Source organism: Nomascus leucogenys, chromosome 15 (assembly GCF_006542625.1).
Source record: "Nomascus leucogenys isolate Asia chromosome 15, Asia_NLE_v1, whole genome shotgun sequence".
NCBI classification, from domain to species: domain Eukaryota; kingdom Metazoa; phylum Chordata; class Mammalia; order Primates; family Hylobatidae; genus Nomascus; species Nomascus leucogenys.
Genome location: NC_044395.1, coordinates 101,623,498 through 101,643,910, shown reverse-complemented (window position 1 = coordinate 101,643,910; position 20,413 = coordinate 101,623,498).

Here is a 20,413-nt window from a genome sequence, read left to right as displayed (position 1 = left end):
ATCTGAGTGGGGAAAGTTAGTTTGTATCTCCACCTGAATGTGAGCCACTCTTCCTCTGTCAGAGCAATGTCAGAAAAAACCAGTGCAATTTCAAGGAGATATGCAAAGCTGGAAGGCTGTAAATAACTAAAAATGTTTTTGGGGGGCCATTTAAAACAACTGAATGTGTAAAAATTGAAGTTAGGACCTGGTAGGCTTTTGAGCAAACAGGTCCAAGCCTGTTTAAAAAAAAATAAACAACATAGGGCCAATTTACAAGGGAGTATTTTTAACCTGTTAATATGGCAAAATGCACAATGAGCAGCAAAAAGAAAAAAGCCTGCAGCCATAGGAAAATAGAAAGGGTCTATAAAGAAAACAAGATATACAGAAGAATCAAATAGAAATTTTAAAGTGGAAAATTATTATAACCACAGTAAATAACTGTTTGGATGAGGATAAAGGCAGAATAGAAGGATAAAGGAAATAAACAATGAACTTGGAGATAGAACAATATAAATTAATCACCTTTTAAAAAAGACAAAAAATAAATAGAAAAAAAAGAGAAATAGAGCCTCAGGGACCTGTAACACAATAACAAATAATCTAAGCTTCATGTCACTGAAGTTTTGGGAGGAGATGAGAAAGAGGGTTGACTGAAAAAATACTTGAAGATATAATGACTGGAAACTTTCCAATATTAGGCCAAAAATAGAAACCTGGAGTTAAGAACCCAAGTATAATTTGTAGTGGATAACCCTAAATAAATCCATGCCAAAACAACATGGACAAAATGTGGAACACTAAAACAAAGAAAAAAATTTGAACCAGGAAAAAAGGAATACCTTACACAGAAAGAAAAAGAAAGAAAGAAAGAGAGAGACAAAAGAAAAAAGAAAGAAAGAAAGAAAAAAAGAAAGAAAGAAAAAGAATTTGGATAGCAGTGGGTTTCTCACCATAAATCATGGAGGCCAAAAAGAAGTGACACAGTATATTTTAAGTGCCTAAAGAAAATAACTACTAACTCAAATTCCACATTCAGCAAAAATATTATTCAGGAATAAAAAGGAAATCAAAACATTCTCAGATGAAGAAAAAACTAAGGGAATTTTCATCAAAAGCCTATGTTTAAGAAAGACTAAACATTTTTTTGAAACAAAGGAAAAGATAGAGAAAGGAAGCTTAGAACATCAAATAGGAAGAGATCAACAGAAAGAATAAAAGTATGAGTAAGCACATTTTTCTTCTCTTGAGTTTTTAAAATTATTTTTGGCACTTGAAACAAAAACACCTTTTATTGTGGTTCTCAATGTCTGTACAAAAAATATTTAAGATAATTATATTATAAATGATAAAGGTAAAGCTATATAAAATGAGGTAAGATTTTCATACATCACTTGAATTGTAAAACAGCAATACCAGAAGTTCAAGATAATTTACGTATGTATGGTGTAATATAGAAAACAACCACTAATAAAACTAAACAAAGAGATATACTAAAATATACCATACAAAACCAGTATGGAACTCTAAGAAATATTTAAGTGATTCACAAGAAGACAAGATAAATGAAACAGAGAAACAATCCAAAAAATTAAATGGCTGACTTAAGCTCTAATACTTCAATAATTACATTAAATACAACAGTCTAAATACAGTAATTAAGAAAAAAATGGGTATATTGTATTTAAAAAAATTAAGCCCAATCATATGTTGTCTACAAAAAATTCATATCAAATATAATATAGAAAATTTGAAATGTAATAATTGGAAAAATATATGTCATGCAACCATTAATTTAAAGAAAAAAGTGGTCATATTAATGTTGAATAAAGAAGATGTTCAAGCACAGAAAATTACCAGAGACAGATAAGAATATTACATAATTATAAAGGAATCAACCTATCAAAAAAGACATATTTTAAATATATATGTGCCAAACAACATAGCTGCAAAATATATGAAGCAAAATTGATAGAACTTGGAAGACAAATAGGCAAATCCATAACTATGTTTGGAGGCTTCATTATTACTCACTTAATAGTTGATAGAAAAACTAGACAGTAAAATCATTAAAGATACAAGAAAATCATCAACTCACTGGATCTAATCAACACTTATAGAAAACTCAGCCAGCATTGGTGGAATACAGAATCTCTTCAAGTACCTTAAAAATTGTACCAATATAGACAATTTCCTTGGCCATAAAATATCCCCTGACAAACTAAAATAAAAATGAAATCACACAGAGTATTCTCTGATTGCAATAGAATTAAACTTGAAATAAATGACAGAAAAACAGCAGAATAATTTCCCAACACTCAGAAACTAAGTAACACACTTATTTCTATAAATCAAGCAGAAGTCTCCAAGGAAATTTTTTAAATAATTAAAATGAGCAACAGCAAAAACACACCATATCAAAACTTGGGGGCACAGCTTCTGAGTGCTAAGAGCTCTAAATGCTTACATTATACAGCACTAAATGCTTACATTAGAAAATGAGGAAACATGGCTCAAATCAATACGCTCCCACCTGCAGAATCTAGATGAAGAAGAAGGAGGGTAAAAACACAGGGCAAGCAGAAAGAAAGAAGAAAATAATAAAGAGCATAAATTAAGTTGAAAATTCGAACATATGTTACAATGTGGATGAATCTTGATGACATTATGTTAAGTGAAAAAAGCCAGTCAGAGAAGGACAAACATTGTGTGCTTCCCTTTATATGAATTGCCTTGAGTTACCAAATTTATAGATACAGAAAGTAATATGGTAGTTTCCATATTACTAGGGGAGAAAGAATGAGATGATATTCTTTATTAGGTATGAAGATTCACTTTGGGAAAATGAAAAAGTTCTGAAGATGGATGTGGTAACGGTTGCACAATAATGTTGATACACTTAGTGCCATGAACTGTATACTTAAAAATGGTTAAAATACTAAATTTTAGGTTATTTATGTTTTACCACAATAAAAACAAAACAGCCACAAAAATGAGGAAGTTGAAAGAAACAGAAAATAAATAATACAAAAAGCTAGTTTTTTTTTTAAAGTAGTACAATTGAAAAACCTGTAAGTTAGATGTATAGATTCTGATTTTCTCCCATTCTGTGGGTTGTCTATTAACTCTACTTATTATTTCTTTTGCTGTGCAGAAGCTGTTTAGTTTAATTAAGTCCCATCTATTTATCTTTGTTTTTGTTACATTTGCTTTAGGATTCTTGGTCATGAAGTCTTTCCTAAGACAATGTCTGGAAGGGTTTTTCCAATGTTATCTTCTAAAATCTTTATGGTTTCAGGTCTTGGATTTAAGTCTTTGATCCATCTTGAGTTGATTTTTGTATAAGGTGAGAGATGGGAATCCAGTTTAATTCTTCTCCATGTGGCTTGTCAATTATCCCAGCACCATTTGTTGAATAGGGTGTCCTTTTCCCACTTTGTGTTTTTGTTTGCATTGTCACAGATCATTTGGCTGTAAGGATTTGGCTTTATTTATGGGTTTGCTGTTCTGTTCCATTGGTCTATTTGACTATTTTTATACTAGTACCATGCTGTTTTGGTGACTATGGCCTTATAGTATAGTTTGAAGTTGAGTAATGTGATGCATCCAGATTTGTTCTTTTTTTATTTGTCTTGCTTTGGCTATTCAGGCACTTTTTAGGCTCCATTTGAATTTTAGGATTGTTTTTTCCTAGTTCTGTGAAGAATGATGGTGGTATTTTGATGAGAATTGCATTGAATTTGTAGACTGCTTTTGGCAGTATGGTTATTTTCACAATATTGATTCTACTCATCCCTCTGCAAGGGATATGGTACCATTTGTTTGTATCATCTATGATTTCTTTTCAGCAGTGTTTTGTAACAAGTTTTCCTTGTAGAGGTCTTTCACATTCTCGGTTAGGTATATTTCTAATTATTTTATTTTATTTTTTTCTTGCAGCTATTGTGAAAGGGGTTGAGTTCTTGATTTGATACTCAGCTTGGTTGCTGTTGGTGTTTAGCAGAGCTATTAATTTGCATACATTAATTTTGTATCATGAAACTGTGCTGCATTAATTTACCAGTTCTAGGAGCTTTTTAGATGAGTCTTTAGGGTTTTCTAGGTATATGATCATATCATCAACAAATAGTGATAGTTTGACTTTGTCTTTACTGATTTGGATGCCATCTACAAAGAACTCAAACAAATAAGCAAGAAAAAGACAATCCCATCAAAAAGTGTGCTTAGGATATGAATAGACAATTATCAAAAGGAGATGTACAAATGGCCAGCAAGCATATGGAAAAATGCTCAACATCACTAATTATCAGGGAAATGCAAATCAAAAGTGAAATGTGATACCACCTCATTTCTGCAAGAATGGCCATAATAAAAAAATGAAAAGCCTGGGCAAGATGGCCATATAGTAACAGCTCTGGCCTGCAGCTCCCAGCAAAATCAATGCAGAAGGCAGGTGATTTCTGCATTTCCAACTGAGGTATCCAGTTTATCTCATCGAGACTAGTTAAGACAATGGGTGCAGCCCATGGAGGGTGAGCAGAAGCAGGGTGGGGTGTTGCCTCACCCAGCAAGTGCAAGGGGTGGGGAGACTCTCTTCTGTAGCCAATGGAAGCTGTGAGGGGCCAGCCATGAGGGACGGTGCTATCTGGCCAAGATACTACACCTTTCCCATGGTTTTTGCAACCCACAGACCAGGAGATTCCCTCGGATACCTACACCACAAGGACCCTGGGTTTCAAGCACAAAACTGGGCAGCCATTTAGAGTTTTTTTCATATCCTAGAAGTGCCTGGAACACCAGTGAGACAGAACCATTCACTCCCCTGGAAAGGGGGCTGAAGCCAGGGAGCCAACTGGTCTTGCTCAGCAGATCCCACCCACATGGAGTCCAGCAAGTTAAGATCCACTGGCTTGAAATTCTCATTGCCAGCACAGCAGGTCTGAAGTTGACCTGGGATGCTCAAGCTTGGTGAGGGGAAGGGTGTCCACCGTTACTGAGGCTTGAGTAGGTGGTTTTCCCCTCACAGTGTAAACAAGGCCACTGGGAAGTTTGGACTGGGCAGAGCCCACCGCAGTGCAGCAAAGCCACTGTAGCCAGACTTCCTCTCTAGATTTCTCCTCTCTGGACAGGGCATCTCTGAAAAAAAGGCAGCATCCTCAGGGGATTATAAATAAAACTCCCTTCTCCCTGAGACAGAGCACTTGGGGGCAGGGGTGGCTGTGGGTGCAGCTTCAGCAGACTTAAACATTCGTGCCTGCCTGCTCTGAAGAGAGCAGCAGATCTCCCAGCACAGTGCTTGAGCTCTGCTAAGGGACAGACTGCCTCCTCAAGTGGGTCCCTGACCCCTGTGCCTCCTGACAGGGAGACACCTCCCAGCAGGGGTCGACAGATACCTCATACAGAAGAGCTCCGGCTGGCATCTGGCAGGTGCCCCTCTAGGACAAAGCCTCCACAGAAAGGAGCAGGCAATGATCTTTGCTGTTCTGAAGCCTCTGCTGGTGATACCCAGACAAACAGGGTCTAGAGTGCACCCCCAGCAAACTCCAGCAGACCTGCAGAAGAGGAGCCTGACTGTTAGAAGGAAAACTAACAAACAGAAAACAATAGCATTAACATAATCAACAAAAAGGATGACCACGCAAAAACTCCATCCAAAGGTCACCGACAGCAAAAATCAAAGGTAGATAAATTCATGAAGATGAGGATAAAGCAATATGGAAAGGGTAAAAATTCAAGAAACCAGAATTCCTCTTCTCCTCAGAAGGATCACAATTCCTCACCAGCAAGAGAACAAAACTGGACAGAGAATGAGTTTGACAAATTGACAGAAGTAGGCTTCAGAAGCTGGGTAATAACAGACTCCTCCAAACTGAAGGAGCATGTTCTAACCCAAAGCAAGAAAACTAAGAATGCTGAAAAAAGGTTAGAGGAATTGCTAACTAGAATAACCAGTTTAGAGAAGAACATAAATGACCTGGCAGAGCTTAAAAACAGCACGAGAACTTCATGAAGCATACACAAGTATCAATAGCTGAGTCAATCAAGCAGAAGAAGGGACATCAGAGATTGAAGATCAATTTAATGAAATAAAGCATGAAGACAAGATTAGAGAAAAAAGAATGAAAAGGAACAAACAAAGCCTCCAAGAGATACGGGACTATGTGAAAAGACCAAACCTATATCTGATTGGTGTACATGAAAGTGACAAGGAGAATGGAACCAAGTTGGAAAACACACTTTGGTGTAGGATATTATCCAGGAGAACTTCCCCAAGCTAGCAAGACAGGCCAACATTCAAATTCAGGAAATACAGAGAACACCACAAAGATATTCCTCAAGAAGGGCAAGACCAAGACACATAATCATCAGATTCACCAAGGTAGAAATGAAGGAAAAAATGTTAAGGGCAGCCAGAGAGAAAGATTGGGTTACCCACAAAGATTGGGTTACCCACAAAGGGAAGCCCATCAGACTAACAGTGGACCTCTCTGCAGAAACCCTACATTGTAGAAGAGAGTGGGGGCCAATATTCAACATTCTTAAAGATAAGAATTTTCAACCCAAAATTTCATATCCATCCAAACTAAGTTTCATAAGTGAAGGAGAAATAAAATCCTTTATAAACAGACAAATTTTGATGGATTTTGTCAGCAATGGGCATGCCCTAAAGAACTCCTGAAGGAAGCACTAAATATGGAAAGGAAAAACTGGTACTAGCCGCTGAAAAAACAAACCAAAATGTAAAGGCCATCGACACAGTGAAGAAACTGCATCAACTAATGGGCAAAATAACCAGCTAGCATCATAATGACAGGAACAAATTCACACATAACAATGTTAACCTTAAATGTAAACAGGCTAAATGCCCGAATTAAAAGGCATAGACTGGCAAATCTGATATGGAGGAATATTTACCAAGCAAATGGAAAGCAAAAAAAAGCAGGGGTTGCAATCCTAGTCTCTAATAAAACAGACTTTAAACAAAGATCAAAAAAGACAAAGAAGGGCATTACATAATGGTAAAGGGATTGATTCAACAAGAAGAGCTAACTATCCTAAATATATATGCACCCAATACAGGGGCACCCAGATTCATAAAACAAGTCCTTAGAGACCTACAAAGAGACTTAGATTCCCACACAATAATAGTGAGAGACTTTAGCACCCCACTGTCAATATTAGACAGATCAACGAGATAGAAAATTAACAAGGATATTCAGTACCTACAGAACTTTCCACCCCAAATCAACAGAACATACATTCTTCTCAGCACCACATAGCACTTATTTTAAAATTGACCACATAATTGGAAGTAAAACACACCTCAGCAAATGCAAAATAACAGAAATCATAACAAACAGACCACAGTGCAATCAAAGTAGAACTCAGAAGAAACTCACTAAAACCTGCACAACTACATGGAAACTGAACAACCTGCTCATGAATGACTACTTGGTAAACAACAAAATTAAGGCAGAAATAAATAAGTTCTTTGAAACCAGTGAGAACAAAGACACAACATACAAGAATCTCTGGGACACAGCTAAAGCAGTGTTTAGAGAAAAATTTATAGCACTAAATGCCCACAGAAGAAAGTGGGAAAGATCTAAAATCGACACCCTAACATCACAGTTAGAAGAACTAGAGAAGCAAGAGCAAACAAATTCAAAAGCTAGCAGAAGACAAGAAATAACTAAGATGAGAGCAGAACTGAAGGAGATAGAGACACGAAAAACCCTTCAAAAAAATAAATGAATCCAGGAGATGGTTTTTAAAAAAGACTAATAAAATAAATAGACTGCTAGCCAAACTAATAAAGAAGATAAGAGAGAAGAATCAAATATACACAATAAAAAATGATAAAGGGGAGATCACCACTAATCCCACAGAAATACAAACTACCATCAGAGAATACGATAAACACCTGTACTCAACTAAACTGGAAAATCTGAAAGAAATGGATAAATTCCTGGAGACATACACCCTCTCAAGACTAAACTAGGAAGAAGTCAAATTGCTGAATAGACCAATAACAAGTTCTGAAATTGAGATAGTAATTAATAGCCTATTAACCCAAAAAAAAAAAAACAAAAAAAAACACAAAAAACCCAGGACCAGACGGATTCACAGCCAAATTTTACCAGAGGTACAAAGAGGAGCTGGTACCATTCCTTCTGAAACTATTCCAATTAATAGGAAACAAGGGACCCCTCCCTAACTCCTTTTACAGGGGCAGCATCATTCTGATACCAAAACCTGGCAGAGACACAACAAGAAAAGAAAATTTCGGGCCAATATTCCTGATGAACATCGATGCAAAAATCCTCAATAAAATACTGGCAAACCGAATCCAGCAGCACATTAAAAAGCGTAGTGGTCGTGGTGATCGTGGTGGCACGATCAAGTTGGCTTCATCCCTGGGATGCAAGGCTGGTTTAACATATGCAAATCAATAAATGTAATCCATCACAGAAACAGAACCAATGACAAAAACCACGTAATTATCTCGATAGATGGAGAAAAGGCCTTCAATAAAATTCAACACCCCTTCAAGCTAAATGATGAGAACACATGGACACAGCACACGCTGGGGCCTATTGGAAAGTGGAGGGTGAGAGGCAGAAAATATTCAAGAAAAATATTTATTAGTTAGTATTCTTATTACCTGGGTGATGAAATAATCTGTATATAAAACCCTTTTGACATGCAATTTACCTATATAACAAACCTACACATAAACCCTGAACTTAAAACAAAAGTTAAAAAAATACACTTACACAGTTTATCCCAATTATATAAGCAGTTAACATAGTTCAGTAGGCTACTTGAAATTAAAACTACTTAATTTAAAAAATAAAAGAAAAAAGAAAATTCAGTCATACACAGAATGAAATACTATTCAGCCTTAAGAAAGGAAGGACATTCTTCCATTTGTGACAATGTGGATGGAATTAGAGAAAGTTACAGTAAGTGAAATAAATCAGGCACAGAAGGAAAGCTATCTCATGTTCTTATTTACATGTGGAATCTAAAACAATCAGTCTCATAGTAGCAGAGGGCAGAATGGTTGTTATGGAGGCCAGAGGTGAAGGGAGGGCCGACACGATGGTCAAAGGGTACAAAATGTCCATTAGGTTGTAGGAATATGTTTTTATTTTTTGAGTCACATTGCACAGCATCTTGAATGTAATTAATAACAGCATATGACACATTTCAAAATTGCTGGGAGAGTAAATTTCAAAAATTTTCACAACAAAACCTGTTAAGTATGTGAGGTGATAGCTATGTTAATGAGTTTGATTTAATTATTGCACATTGTATTCATAAATCAAAAATATAAATTATAAATGATTTGGTACCCCATACATTTCTACATTTATAAATTGTCAATTTACAATAAAAATGTACATGTGAAAGATGACTCATATATACATTTCTAACAGCTTTATTTTCTAAATAATTTATTGAGGAATTATTTACTTATAAGAAAGTGCACACATTTTAAGCCTGCAGTTCAGTGTTTTCATAATGTGTATATCTGTGCTAACAATTCCGTAATCAAAATATAAACATTTACAAAACCCCAAGAAATTCCCTTGTATCCCTTCATAGATCATCTTTTCTCCCAGGAAAGTGTTGTTATGATTTCTGTCACCATAGCAGTTTTCTTTTTGTTGTTGTTGTTTTTTTTGTTTTTTTGTTTTTTGAGACAGAGTCTCACACTGTCGCCCAGGCTGGAGTGCAGTGGTGCGATCTCAGCTCACTGCAAGCTCTGCCTCCCAAGTTCATGCCATTCTCCTGCCTCGGCCTCCTGCGTAGCTGGGACTACAGGCGCCTGCCCAACACCCGGCTAATTTTTTTGTATTTTTAGTAGAGACGGGGTTTCACCATGTTAGCCAGGATGGTCTCGATCTCCTGACCTCGTGATCCACCCATCTCGGCCTCCCAAAGTGCTGGGATTACAGGCGTGAGCCACCGTGCCTGGCCTCACCATAGTAGTTTTATCTGTTCTATAATTTATATAAATAAAATCAACTATTAAGAGAAAGATTATTAAAAAAAATTCCATGAACAACTCTACAATTCTACACACAAAAAAGTGCATTATACAAAATGGACCAATTTCTTGAAATGCATAAACTATTAAAACTGCATGATATAAGATAGATCATCAGAATGGCCCTACAACTATTGAGGAAATTGTGTTTGTAGTTGAAAAACTGTCACAAAAGAAATATCTAGACCCTGAATGTTTCACCAAATAACTGTGCAAAATATTTAAAGATTTGAAATGAAGTATACACATTTATTTTATTTTAAATGTATAATTTATTTTATAAATGTATTATTACCCTGATGCCAGATGCAGACAAAGACATTACAAAAAAAGATAAAACTGTAGCTCAAGATTTTTATAAATAAAAATGTGAAAATATTTAACTAAACAGTAGTAAATGAATTTATCAATGTATAAAAAGAATTATACACCATGATCAAGCAAAGTTTATTATAGGAATTCAAGACTGGTTTAATATCCAAAAATTGATTATTGTAATCCATCATAATAGCAAGCTAAAAAAGAGAAAATCTCACAAGCACATCATTTAGTACAGAAGTGTATTTGAGAAAATTCAATAATTTTTAATAATGAAAAGTTTAGGAATACAGTAATAGAGGAAAACTTATGTTATAAAGAGCACTTATAAAAAGTGCATAGTTCACATTATATTTAATGGTATAATAATGAATTATTTCCCCCTAAGGTCAGTCACCAGGCAAGGATGTCTGCCCTCATCACTGTTATTCAGTATTGGGCTGGAAGTTCTTTAAGTGCAAGAAAGTAAGAAAAGGAAATGAAAAGCATACAAATAACAAAGGAAAAAATAATAATGTCTCCATTTACAGATGAAATGACTCTCTATTGGTGTAGAAAACACCGAGAAATCTACAATAAAACTTTTAGATATGAGGTAAAATATGAGTTCATCATTATAGGATGCAAGATAAATTTACAAAAAAAAAGTATTTCCATATACTAGCAATAAACATGGGGAAACTCAAAAAAAGTACTATTTATAATTGGTGAAAAAATGGAATGCTTAGCTGTAAAGAATTAAAAAGAATTTTTATGCTAAAATGTTGATGAAAGAAATCAAGATCTAAATGAAAAGAGAGACATACCATGTTCATTGGTTGGTAGACATAGTAAATATGTGAATTCTCCCCAAATTGATATTCAGTTTTAACACAATCCTATCAAAATTCTTGCACTTATAGACAATATTGCTATAACAAGATATCTTGTAGTTATAGACAATATTGTTTTAAAATTTACATGGTAAAACAAAAGAACTAGAATAATGAGGACAATTTTGAAAAATGAAGAAATAAGCAGGGGGAATCAGGCTACCTTACTTCAGTATTTATTATACAATTAGAGAAATCAAGACCGTGGAGAGATAGACACATAGTTCAACAGAACTGAATAGAAAACCCAGAAATCAATCCACACAAATATGCCTGGCTGATTTTTGACAAAGGTGCAAATCCATTTCAATGGAGAAATGATAGCCTTTTCAACTAATTATGTGAAAAGAATTGGATATCCACAGCCACGAAACAAAACACACACACGCACACACACACACACACACACACACACACACACACACACACACAACCTTGACTGAAATATCATGCCTGAGAAATACAGTAAAAATAAAATACGAGCTTAAATGTAAAATTCTAAAACTTTTGGAAAAAAGTAATTTTGGGAAAATGTTTTGTGTTTAGGTCTAGGCAAAAATGCTTCTACAAAAAGCATGACCCATAAAGGAAAACATTTATGGCAGAGCACGGTAGCTCATGCCTGTAATCCCAGCACTTTGGGAGGCCTAGGTGGGTGGATCACGAGGTCAGGAGTTCGAGACCAGCCTGGCCAACATGGCAAAACCCCCGTCTCTATTAAAAATACAAAAATTAGCTGGGCGTGGTGGTGGGAACCTGTAATCCCAGCTACTCGGGAGGCTGAGGCAGGAGAATCGTTTGAACCCAGGAGGAGGAGGTTGCAGTGAGCTGAGATTGTGCCATTGCACTCCAGCCTGGGCAATAAGAGGGAAACTCTGTCTCATAAATAAATAAATAACCTCTGCTTTCTGAAAAACGCCAGTAAGAGGATGAAAAGAAAAACTATAATCTCAGAGAAAATATTGGCAAATGGTATATCTAACAAAAGGCTAGCATATAGGCTGGGCACAGTGGCTCACTCCTGTAACCCCAGCACTTTGGGAGGCTGAGGTGGGCAGATTGCTTGAGCCTAGGATTTGAGATCAGCCTGGGCAACATGGTGAAAACCTGTCTCCACAAACAACAACAACAAAAACCCAAAAGGCTAGTATATACAATATATAAAGAACTCTCAAAACTCAAAAATAGAAAAGAAAAATTTAAACAACTTAATCAGAAAATGGGCAAAGACACAGACATATCTTTCAGTAATTCACCAAGGGACATAGAGATAGCATAAAATAAATAAAAAGATGTTCAACATCATTAGCCATTAGGGAAATTTAAACTAAAGCTATAATAGATATTATTGCATATTTATCAGAATGGTTAAAATGAAAAAATAGTGACAGTAGTCATGCATAATGACTCATGCCTGTATTCCCAGCTACTAGGGAGTATTGTTTGAGCTCAGTTCAAGTCCAGCTTGTACAACATAGTGAGCACCTGTCCTTAAAAAACAAAAATAAAACTAAAAAGCCATAGCAACAGCAGCAAATGCTAGTGTGGATGCAGAGAAGCTGTTGGGTTGTTGATAGGAATACAGAATGGTACAGGTTCTATGTAAAGCAACTTTTCATTTGCTTTGAAAAAACTAACCATGCAACTGTTATATCATCCAACAATTAGACTCCTGGGCATATATTTCAGAGACACGAAAACTTACATCCACATAAAAACTTACATGCAAATGTTCGTAGCAGTGTTTTCTTTTCTTTTCTTTTTTTTTTTTTTTTTACGGAATCTTGCTCTGTTGCCCAGGCTAGAGTTCAATGGCATGATCTCAGCTCACTGCCACCTCCCGGGTTCAAGTGATTCTCCTGCCTCAGCCTCCCTCCTGAGTAGCTAGAATTGCAGGCACCCGCCATCATGCCCGGCTAATTTTTGGATTTTTGCAGAGACGGGGTTTCACCTGTTGGCCAGACTGGTCTTGAACCCCTGAACTCAGGTGATCTGCCCACCTTGGCCTCCCAAAGTGCTGGGATTACAGGCATGAGCCACCACGCCCGGCCTCATAGCAGTTTTATTCACAATAATTCCAAGCTGAAAACAACCCATACACCTTTAAACTAGTAAAAGATAAACAATCTGTAGTAATAAACATCAAGCATACTACCCAACAATATACAGAACAAAGCATTGATACATGCAACAACTTATGTGTCTCCACAGAGCTATTTTGAATGAAAATAAAGCAGATTCTCAAAGATTACACACTGCATGATTCAATTTATACATAAGATTCTTGAAATGACAAAATTGTCAAAATGAAGAACATATGAATAATTCCTAGGCTTTAAGGTGGAGGAGAGGAGGAAAGTGGTCATGGCTGTAAAAAGAAGCATAAAAGACCGTTTTAGTGATGGATATTTTCCATATCTTGGCTCTATCAATGTCAGTATAGCTTTGAAAGATGTTTTGCAAGATTGGGAGAACTTGGTAAAAGGTACCTGAGATCTCTCTGTACTATTTCATACAACTACATGTGAATCTACAATTATGTCAACATAAAAAAAATTAGTAAAAATTAATAAGGAAAATATAGCTGGCAGAAAAGGGCATTCCAGATAGAGGTGAAACAAAAGTTCATGACATTTTTGAAATGATTTGAAAGGCATGGTGATATACCATGTGGGATATCTATGTGATATACAATGTGGGAGTGTGATTTTAAGTTGAAATTAGGAAAATGTAGTATCACTTCATTGTAATAATGTACTCTGCAGCAATGGGCAGCAAGTTGCAAATATAGAATAAATAATTTTGAGGTCTAAATAATTTTTTTAATTTATAACTGAAAATTAAAATAAAGATCAGCAAATCACTGTGGCATTGTTTTGATAGCCTTCAAATTGATCAAATTTTAGAATAATTGAATATTGGTAAAACCTGCTGTGTTAAAATCAATATTTAGTTATTTCTATTATGTCATTCTCGAGAGAGTGTACAACACTTTGCTATCATTTTGTATCATTTTTGAACCAAGATATGGAGTATGAGCCCATTATCTAATTTTTGTATCTGGCAACAGTTAAATTAATGATACATAAAAAGGATATATGAAATTATGTACACTAAATTGTGATAATCAAAGATTGTGACTGATGACTTTTTAAAATATGTTTTTAGATGCATTTTCTGGTTTCAAATAGTACAAATAAAAATGATGATACTGACTTTATGCACACTGAATCAGAAGCATCCATCTACCCTTAATGAGCTGAATTTGCAATCCAAAAATCAGTCTTCCTAAGCTACACAGTTCTCTACTTCACAGTGAAGCAATGAGTACCTTTCGTCAAGTTGCAGAGATTCAGCCATCAGAACTGTGCTGACAATTCTAATTCACGATGGAATTTGGTGTTACCAGTCCATTGCTCATTAGAATTTGCAGTGCTAGCAGGAGAACAATGTATTTTTGTAGGTAAAGTCAGCAATTGTAGCACTAACCTACAGCTTGGAACAAATAGGAGAGTGGCACTTTTGAGACTATAACTGCATTTTAATGACACAACTTTCTGCACTCTAAGTATAGGTCAAATCTGAGACTCAAAACCAGATGGAAATATTAGGAGAAAGAGATAGTGGCATCCCTAAATCTCATGCCTACCTGACAATGACCTTTAAATCAAATATCATTTTGTCTATAAAAAAGGAACCTAAGAATTATATCTCACTCTCTGTATATATTACATTCATGCATTATAATCACACATGCCACTATTATGTAAGATAAATGTTCTGTTTGTGTTTTATACCTAATAATACTTACAATAAGTACAAAATAGCATCTCAGAAGATAGTGGTACAAAATTATTACTTCAATAAAATGTTGTGGTAGGTATAAGCACATGAACTGAATAGTGATTTGCTGTGAGGAAAAATGGAATATACTATCAGAATACCTGAGAGTAATCTGTAGACCCTCTTTTTAATGTTAATACTAAATCCAAAGTGTAGTCTCTAGGCCAGCAGCCTCAGTGTATCTGGGAGGATGTTAGAAATGCAAATTCTCTTGTAAATTTGTTTGAGTTCATGGTAGATTCTGGATATTAGCCCTTTGTCAGATGAGTAGGTTGCAAAAATTTTCTCCCATTCTGTAGGTTGCCTGTTCACTCTAATGGTAGTTTCTTTTGCTGTGCAGAAGCTCTTTAGTTTAATTAGATCCCATTTGTCAATTTTGGCTTTTGTTGCCATTTATTTTGGTGTTTTAAAAAGTGGGCAAAGGACATGAACAGACACTTCTCAAAAGAAGACATTTATGCAGCCAAAAAACACATGAAAAAATGCTCATCACTGGCCATCAGAGAAATGCAAATCAAAACCACAATGAGATACCATCTCATACCAGTTAGAATGGCCATCATTAAAAAGTCAGGAAACAACAGATGCTGGAGAGGATGTGGAGAAATAGGAACACTTTTACACTGTTGGTGGGACTGTAAACTAGTTCAACCATTGTGGAAGTCAATGTGGCAATTCCTCAGGGATCTAGAACTAGAAATACCATTTGACCCAGCAATCCCATTACTGGGTATATACCCAAAGGATTATAAATCATGCTGCTATAAAGACACATGCACACGTATGTTTATTGCGGCACTATTCACAATAGCAAAGAGTTGGAACCAACCCGAATGTCCAACAATGATAGACTGGATTAAGAAAATGTGGCACATATACACCATGGAATGTATGCAGCCATAAAAAAATGATGAGTTCATGTCCTTTGTAGGGACATGGATGAAACTGGAAAACATCATTCTCAGTAAAGTATTGCAAGGACAAAAAACCAAACACCACATGTTCTCACTCATAGGTGGGAATTGAACAATGAGAAGTCATGGACACAGGAAGGGGAACATCACACTCCAGGGACTGTTGTGGGGTGGAGGTAGAGGGGAGGGACAGCATTAGGAGATACACCTAATGCTAAATGACGAGTTAATGGGTGCAGCAAACCAACATGGCACATAGATACATATGTAACAAACCTGCACATTGTGCACATGTACCCTAAAACCTAAAGTATAATAATAAAATTAAAAAAAAAAAAAAGAAATGCAAATTCTCAGATCCGGCCTCAGACTTACTGAATGTGAATTGGAATATTTATAAGATATGGTGATTTGTAATGTTTGTACGTTGGTGAGGTATTTATCTGACTTGTGTATACCTGATCCATATATTGGAAACAATACCCTTATGGTGGGATAATTATAAATGACAATGTGGCAAAATTTGTGAAAGTGCCTTTTTAACTGAAGGGGAATTATATGGTTTGGCTATGTCCCCACTCAAATCTCATCTTGAGTTGTAATCTCCATAATCCCCATGTTAGGGGAGAGAGATGGTGGGAGGTGATAGGATCATGTGGGCAGTTTCTTCCATGCTGTTCTCATGATAGCGAGTGAGAGTTCTCATGAGATCTGGTGGTTTATAAGCATCTAGCGTGTCCCCTGCTTGCAATTCTCTTCCCTGCAGCCATGTGAAGAAGGTCCTTGCTTCCCCTTCACCTTCCATTATAATTATAAGTCTCCTGAGGCCTCCCTAGCCATGTGGAACTGTTAAGCCAATTAAACCTCTTTCCTTTATAAATTACTTGGTCTTGTGTATTTCGTTATAGCAGTTGTGAAAATGAACTAACACAGTAAATTGGTACCAGAGAGAGTGGGATATTTCCACAAAGATACCCGAAAATGTGGACACAATTTTGGAACTGGATAACAGAAGTTGAAACAGTGTGGAAGGTTCAGAAGAAGATAGAAAGATGTGCATCTATGCCTACGAACTTCCTAGAGACTTGTTGAATGGCTTTGACCAAAATGCTGATAGTGATGTGGACGATAAAGTCCTAGCTAAGGTGGTCTTAGACAGAGATGAGGAATTTATTGGGAACAGGAGCAAAGGCCATTCTTGGTATGCTTTAGAAAAGAGACTGGTGGCATTTTGCCCCTGCCCTAGAGATCTTTGGAACTTTGAACTTGAGAGAGATAATCTGAAATTGCAACTTATGTTTAAAAGGGAAGCAGAGCATAAGAGTTTGGAAATTTTGCAGCCCAATGATGCAATAGAAAAGAAAAACCCATTTTCTGGGGAGAAATTCAAGCCTGATGTAGAAATTTGCATAAATAGTGAGGAGCCAAATGTTAAACACCAAGACAATGGGGAAAATATCTCTGAGGCATGTCAGAGAACTTGGTGGCAGCCACTCTCATCAGAGGCCTGGAGGTCTAGGAGGAAAAAATGGTTTTGCAGGCCAGGTCCAGGGACCCCCTGCTGTGTGCAGCCTTGAGATTGGTGCCCTGCATCCTAATTGCTCCAGGTGTAGCTAAAAGGGGCAAAGATACAGCTTAGGCCATTGTTCCAGAAAGTGCAAAACCCAACCCATGGAAGCTGCCATATGGTGTCGGTCCTGCAGGTGCACAGAAGAATTGAGGTTTGGGAACCTCTGCCTAGATTTCAGAGAATGTATGGAAATGCCTGGATGTCCAGGCAGAGGTGTGCTGCAGGGGCAGAGTCCTCATGGAGAACCTCTGCTAGGGCAGTGCAGAAGGGAAATGTGGGGTTGGAGCCCCTACACAGAGTCCCCACTGGGGCAGTGCCTCCAGGAGATGTGAGAAGAGGGCCACCATATTTCAGACCCCAGAATGATAGATCCACTGACACCTTACAGAGTGTGCCTGGAAAAGCCACAGACACTCAATGAAGGCAGCCAGGATGGTGGGCAGTACCCTGCAAAGCCACAGGGGCAGAGCTGCCCAAGGCTGTGGGAGCCCACCCTTTGCATCAGCATGCCCTGCATGTGAGACATGGAGTCAAAGGGGATTATTTTGGAACTTTAAGATGTAATGAGAGCCCCGCTGGATTTCAGACCTGTATGAGGCCTGTAGCCCTTTGTTTTGTCTAATTTCTCCCCCTTTGGAATGGGAGCATTTATCCAATGCTTGTACCCTCATTGTATCTTGGAAGTAACTAACTTACTTTTGATTTTACAGGCTCCTAGGTGGAAAGGACTTGCCTTGCCTAAGATGAGACTTTGGACTGTGGGCTTTTGGGTCAATGCTGGAATGAGTTAAGACTTAGGAGGACTATTGGCAAGGTGTGACTGCATTTGGAAATGTGAGGTCATTAGATTTGGGAGGGGCCAGGGGTGGAATGATATGGTTTGGCTGTGTTCCCACCCAAACCTCATCTTGAATTGTAATCCTCATAATCCCAACATGTTGAGACAGGGACACAGTTGGAGGTGATTGGATCATGGGGGCAGTTTCCCGCATGCTTTTCTCATAATAGTTAGTGAGTTCTCATGAGATCTGATGGTTTTATAAGCACCTGGCATTTCTCTGCTTATACTTCTCTCTCCTGCCACTATGTGAGGAAGGTCCTTGCTTCCCCCTTGCCTTCCACCATAATTGTAAGTTTCCTGAGGCCTCCCCAGCCACATGGAACTTTGAGTCCATTAAACCTTTTCCTTTTATAAATTACCCAGTCTCAGGTGTCTGTAAGTGTGAAAACAAGGAAGTCAGGACTGAAATGAAAAATAGAGAACAAAACAAAATCAAGTTAAATTTGTTTCTGTTTTTCAAAGGAGCAGGACAGATATAATCCTGTTTTATCTATTTTGTGGTTGAAGAAACTGAGGCATGTGTAGGTTAAGAAACACATGTATTAGTCATACAGGTTGTAAAAGCTAGTACAGACACTGCTCTCAAATACTACTTCTTTTCCAGAACAATATTATCCCTAAGTATAGGACAGGGTCACAGTAAGTACTGAACAATCTAAGAGAGGGAAGATCTTACATTTCCTGGACAGTATAATTCATAGCTACATGTATTTTGGGGAAATTTTTGTGTCCATAATTGGTGGGTTCTTGGTCTCACTGACTTCAAGAACGAAGCCACGGACCCTCGTGGTGTTACAGTTCTTAAAGGCGGCGTATCCGGAGTTTGTTCCTTCTGGTGTTCAGATGTGTTTGGAGTTTCTTCCTTCTGGTGGGTTCGTGGTCTCGCTGGCTCAGGAGTGAAGCTGCAGACCTTTGTGGTGAGTGTTACAGCTCATAAAGGCAGTGTGGACCCAAAGAGTGAGCAGCAGCAAGATTTATTGCAAAGAGCAAAAGAACAAAGCTTCCACAGTGTGGAAGGGGACCCGAGCAGGTTGCCACTGCTGGCTCATGCAGCCTGCTTTTATTCTCTTATCTGGCCCCACCCACATCTTGCTGATTGTTCCATTTTACAGAGAGCCGAGTGGTCTGTTTTACAGAGAGGTGATTGGTCCATTTTGACAGGGTGCTGATTGGTGCGTTTATAATCACTGAGATAGACACAAAAGTTCTACATGTCCCCACTAGATTAGCTACATACAGAGTATCGATTGGTGTATTTATAAACCCTGAGCTAGACACAGGGTGCTGATTGGTGCATTTACAAACCTTGAGCTAGGTACAGAGTGCCAATTGGTGTATTCACAATCCCTTAGCTAGACACAAAGATTCTCCAAGTCCCCACCAGATTAGCTAGATACAGAGTGTCGATTGGTGCATCTACAAACCCTGAGCTAGACACAGGGTGCTGATTGGTGTGTTTACAAACCTTGAGCTAGATACAGAGTGCTGACTGGTGTATTTACAATCCCTTAGCTAGACATAAAGGTTCTCCAAGTCCCCACTAGACTCAGGAGCCCAGCTGGCTTCACCCAGTGGATCCTGTACTGGGGCCACAGGTGGAGCTGCCTGCCAGTCCCGCGCCATGCGCCTGCACTCCTCAGCCCTTGGGTGGTCGATGGGACTGGGCGCCATGGGGCAGGGAGCGGCGCTCGTTGGGGAGGCTTGGGCTGCACAGGAGCCCATGATGGGTGGCAGGGCAAGGCTCAGGCACGGCGGGCTGCAGGTCCCGAGCCCTGCCCTGTGGGGAGGGAGCTAAGGCCTGGCGAGAAATCAAGCACAGCAGCTGCTGGCCCAGGTGCTAAGCCCCTCACTGCCCGGGGCTTGCAGGCCAGCCGGCGGCTCCGAGTGCAGGGCCCGCAGAGCCCATGCCCATCGGGAACTTGCTTTGGCCCACAAGTGCCACACGCAGCCCTGGTTCCTGCCCATGCCTCTCCCTCCACACCTCCTCGCAAGCCGAGGGAGCTGGCTCTGGCCTTG